A 5,510-nucleotide genomic window follows, 5' to 3' on the forward strand; every position below is an offset into this window, starting at 1 on the left:
TCTATCTGTCTCACTCCTCCCGCTTCTTTCCTTGCTCTAGTTGTCTCCCTCTCTCTGTCATTTTATCTCTTTCCCAGTCTTCTCCTCCTCTCCGTCTTTGGCTCCTCCCCCCCCCCTCTCTCTCTCTCTCAACCCTTCTTTCCTCCCATTCCCTTCTCTCACTCTTTCTCCTCCCCATCTCTGCATCTCACCTTTTCCCTCTTTTCCCTTCCCCTCATTCTTCCTCTCACTCCGCCCTCTTTCTCACCCACTCTCTTTCTCCCTCTTCCCTCCACACTCACTCTCCCCTTCTCTCTCTTTGTCCTCCTTCTCGCCCTCTTTCTCCCCCCACCGTCACGCATCCCATCAGCGAGACGGCTGCTGAAGATGCTGATGGATGTTGAAGATTTGCGGCGTATGATTGATGGAGTGTCGGCGCGTCCCTCAGAGATGTTCATCTGCTCGTCGGCTCGGTCATCACTCAGCCTGACTGCGTTTCCTCCTCCTCTTCTTCTCCCTCTTCTTTCCCCCCCTGCGGATAGGAAGTAGTTCGGCCCCAAAAGCAGAAACCCTCGCCGTCTCCGGTCGCCGTGGTAACCCTCCTCACTCCCCCTGCCTCCGTTAACTCCCGGTCACTTCCTGTGTCTTTGAGCGACAGCGCCGACGGACCGGACGGGCGGAAGGGACGACGGTCGCCACGGCGACCGCAGGCTGGAAGGAGGCCCGCCAATCAAAAAGCACGTGGGCTCGACAATCTGCCCTGTGTCACTTTGATTGACGGCTTGAAAAGGTCATCGCCTGGGAGCACGTCGGCGCTACTCCGCCGATGAGCGCATGACAACATGGCCGACACGTGTAACGTGTTAGCTGTGATGATGGGAAAAAGGAGAATGAGTGCCAGCAGGATCGACAAAAAATAATTTGTAAACAGTGTGCATGTAGATGTACCTGTATATAGAGTGTCTATATGTATCGATATTGTGTATATATAAGGAGAGAGAGAATTGACAGAAAAAAATAGTTGAATCAGGAGGAGAAAGGAAGCAAATCCCAGAAGAACAAAACAAAAAAATACAACTTTTGTTTTCGCATTGTCATTTGCTTTTCCTACAAGCGAGGGAGACTACTGGGAATACATTAAAAAAACATGAATCCGATTTTTCAGTAAAAACAATTGGAGATTTGTTTGGAGGCCGTCCCTCCCGGTCAGTCCTACGAGAAGACGAAGGCAGCGAGGCGTGTGCGATTGCAGGTTAGCGAGGACAGAAGCCAGGACGCAGCGGCGGGCACAGGGCCCCGAACGGACGCGGCGCCAAAGCGGAACCGACGTCGCTCGTCGGGCCGCTTAAGCGGGGGCGATGCACCCGAATGCGGACGCGCTCTGCTCGCTATTTGTCTCCTGCGGACGCGAAATGCCTTCGCCGTGTCCTCGTCGAACGCTCAAGCCTCCAGAAACGCCGAGTTCACGGCCAACGTGTACCTTCCAAAAACAAACGCTGTAGAGTTGACTTGGACACAGCTGTTAAAAGGAAAAAAGCCCAACATTCACATTTTCACATTTTCCACTCGTTCAAACCGGGACAAGTCTTAACTCATCCCTAATTCAAAATTCTCAGCATGCATGTGTTTGGGGGGTGGGCTGCTTGGTTTTAGGCCTGTTTCTGTGTTTTTAGGGTCCAAGGGTCAGGTTGGTGTTGGGGACCGGACGACGACGGCGTTCAGGGTCGAGTCACCGCTGTTGAAAAACGAGCTCCATCTGCAGCCTCACGCCGTCCGTCCGCGGGCGCCTATTAAGTTTACGGCGAAACATTTGTCATGTGCTGGCGCTGACCTTAATCTACCAGCAGAGGTCACGCACGTGCGCACATGCCTGTGCGGTCAATAAAGGGCGTTGAGCGGCGCACACAAAGCCTCTCGCCATGTAACCTGTCACAATTGCTTTAGTTGAATCGAAATAAAGCGGCGGCGGTGTCGGTGCGGCCGCGGCGTGACGCTGGCAGCTCGCCGCTTCCATCGCCGCCGCCGCTTCAGCCCAGCCATCCGTCCCCTCGGCCCAACGCGGCGCACATTGCGGCTTCCGCCTGCCTGAGTCGCCACTGACTCCAACACACGTTTGCTTTCCTTCCTTTTTGTCAATAAATGCAGTACGACTTCATACCGCAACATTGTAGAGAATAGCCTGCCTTTTATCGTCACTACGGCTCCTTCTCCACTGCAGACATGGATGTTGAATATGAAAAATAAAGAATCAAATATTTTAAAGGAGATCAATAGTAATGCAAGAACATAAATAACAGAGTTGTGGTCTGCGTAGTAGTATTGCACAGTTTATGGTAGCGATGGGACGAACAACACTGATGCGTCAGCACTGTGCCGCGCGCACAGGAGTGAAATACCGTATTGGTGCGTGTATTGCTTTAAGAAAAAAAAAAATCATGTGACCGATACAGGAAGTGTGTCGTTCGGATGTGCCGCGCCAAATTGTGTTTATGAGGAAACAAACTGTGTCGAGGTGTTGCGGATTTGTCGGACGGAGTTTTGCTGTTGCTGTTGGATTTTTGGGATTTGGGGATTTTTGCCTGCCACTCACCTTGAACCACTGACTTCATGAATCAGTCCAAGAACGTTTCCCCAGTCTGGAATCATTTGGATCTTTTCACACCAAATAAGGTCAATCTTTTTCTCCTTTGGGCATTGTTTACTGTTAGTCTTTTCATTAAATATGTTTGTACTCTTTTCTGGTAAGAGGTTGGAATTGTTTTCAGATAAATTAACTTTTGATTTTATTGGAGGTGAAGTGTCAGCTCAGAGCCATCTTCGATCAATAAGAGCACTGGATCGATGCTGAGGCATCGTCGAGCTCGGCATGGCGATGAAGAATTGGCAGATACTCGCGTGAGTAGCCCAGGTATGTTGAAATTCTCACCCAAAAATAGAATTTTCAGAAATAGTTTATTAGACACAAAAGGCTTTGTGTCGAATTGAATATCGTTTGTAAAAATGACAGTCCTTTAATAAGCTTTGAACAAAATTATTTCCTTTTGGCTCGCAGTTCCGAACGAGCAAGCAGTGGACGAGGCTGCGGTCGACATGATCATCAAAGACCGTCGGCCGCTCAGCGTTGTTGAAAATGAGGATTCTGGGAGCTCCTGAAGCGCATCAAGTCGCACTTCAACTTTTATGCTCACCGTCTTCATCTGGACCCGGTCAAAGAGTTTTTTCCAAGGCAGGAGAACACCGCGGTGTCTAAGAGGAGAAATCACCTTGGAGCAAAGACACTTTGTTTTGTTCCTCAATAAAAAGGCACAAATGAATCCGTTTTTAGTCTTTTATTTCATAGGATTGAACCCTTAAGTGAACAAAATTCCATACATAAGTTAAAAATGTTAACTCTGAATTATATTACAAATTTGCTATATTTTACATACCAACTCATTTTAGAATTTACACAAGGTTTTAAGCAAATGTTAAACTCTTCTCACAAACAACAAATGGAGTCAATGAAATTACACAGTGATGAGATCATATTTGAAGTAAAGGACGAGCGATGAAATATTATTTTACAGGCTGATGTTGGGTTTGCAGCATTTAAGCTTTTCCATCTTACGTTCATGTTGTTTACCTGCAATGATTTTAGAACTACCGCAGGGGTCACTATTGAGTGACCAACACAGTGTCAATACAGTGCCGACACGGTGTGTGTAGTGTGTCGATACGCTCCTCGAGGTAACATCATCCCATCGCTAGCATAGGGATTGTATTCAGCGGTTCAGACACGTTTGAATTTTGCATCATGTGCGAAATCATAAAGTGACATCATAGCATAAAAACATAGCATGATGTCATTTTATCACAGTATCCGACTGTAACAGCGTAGCAAAATAACGTCGTGTAACATCGTAGCGTGACAACGTAGCGTGACAAGGTAGCGCAATATCATAGCCTGACATTGTAGCATAGCATGGCAACTGAACATCGCATCTTAACCTCATAGTGTAACATCGCATCTTTACATCGTAGCCTGACATCATAGCATAACATGGCATGGTAAGATTGTAGCGTAACATCGCAGGTTAATATCACATTTTAACATCGTAGTGTAACGGTTACGTAACAACACAGTGTAACATTGCAGCGTAACAACATAGCACAACACCGCAGCGGAACACCGTAACATCGTAATTGAACACCGCAGCGTACCGCTGCAGCTTAACAGTGTACCATAACACTGTAGCGTGAAATCTTAGTGTAACATCGCAGCATGACATCTTGGCATAACATCGCAGCGTAAAACTGTACCAGTAGCGTAACATTGTGTGTGATATTGTACTGTAACACAATAGCGTGATGTCATATTGTGACTTCGTAGCAGGACACGTCCCACCTGAACGGTTCACGAGGACTGAGGTGAATGTCTAAGAGGTGTTTGAATGAGTCTTCATCCGGTCGGTCGGTCGGTCAGTGAAGCGTGCTTTAAGAAATGAAGGGATGCCGTGATGCCGGCAGCAGAATCCGTCATTCGTTCAGGAGATGAGATTGAAAAGTAGTCACGCTTGTGCGAGCCTCCTCTGCGATCAATAACGTCTTGGTCCTTTTCTTCGTCATCAACCTGGTGGCGGTCAGGTTCTTCGGTTGTTCGTCACGTGCCGGCGTCACAGCCGACGCTAGTTTATTGCTCAGCCGACTGGCAAATTTATTGTTCCAATTTACTTGTTCCAAACTTCTGCAGGCCCATTGATTGCGCGCGCGTGTGTGTCGTGTGTCCGAGGCGGGCGCGCAGCTCTGCAAATGGAAATTGATCCGCGAGGCATCTTGTTCATCGTTTTCGGATCAGCAAGCGTCACTTCGTTACCAGGCTCAACTCTTTTACTCAACTCTTGTCACCACAGTGAACTGTTGGAACCCAATGACTGCCGTGGACGTTATGTTTGTCAACTGGAATCCAAACGTTTACTGCCACTCACGTTTTTCGACGGGTAGGCGTGGAAGAGGGTCTGTGACGGCTTGTCTATGAAATTCAGGTTTGGAAACTACTGTTATGTTAAGCAGACACCAGTAGATGGCGGCGTTGCATCACTGGATATGAGATCAGCACAGCTTTTGAGTAGGAGCTAAAAGTTAGGCGGTGAAAGGAGAGAAACGCTACCACGTTGGAAGGAGAAAAGGTTTAGGCACACAAACATGTTCGCTAGAAACAGTGTATGTGTGAAGGTAGAAAGAGTTTGTGCCGACGAGATTTGAGATCGTGTGACCACGATAACAGCTTGCTCAGGTGCTAACATAGTAGCAAGGAGTAAGAGTGAATGTTGTTTATTGATATTCTAGTTGAAGTTCACTGTAAAACCAAATTCGCATCCCAAAAGAATTACTCCGATTGAATGTTCAAATACATCACAGACTTCGTTTCCCTCACTTTATTGAAATTGTTAGTGCAGAAAATGCACAAACATAAATTGAATGATTCAGTTAGTGGTTTAGTTCGTAAGATCCGTCAGAAAATCGGCAAAAAATGTTGGTCATTCTTTTCCACG

The 5,510-nt window shown here is 47.2% G+C and overlaps 1 long non-coding RNA gene across 1 annotated transcript; it reads left to right on the forward strand.

Moving 5' to 3' along the window:
• Nucleotides 1-1,085: 1,085 nt before the first annotated feature.
• LOC133407818 (uncharacterized) lies at nt 1,086-3,276 on the forward strand. The gene is made up of 3 exons (XR_009769215.1): nt 1,086-2,649; nt 2,778-2,887; nt 3,032-3,276. It is a non-coding gene; the product is annotated as an uncharacterized LOC133407818 (long non-coding RNA).
• The last annotated feature ends 2,234 nt before the right edge of the window (nt 3,277-5,510 follow it).

The sequence above is a fragment of the Phycodurus eques genome, chromosome 9 (genome assembly GCF_024500275.1).
Source record: "Phycodurus eques isolate BA_2022a chromosome 9, UOR_Pequ_1.1, whole genome shotgun sequence".
NCBI lineage: Eukaryota > Metazoa > Chordata > Actinopteri > Syngnathiformes > Syngnathidae > Phycodurus > Phycodurus eques.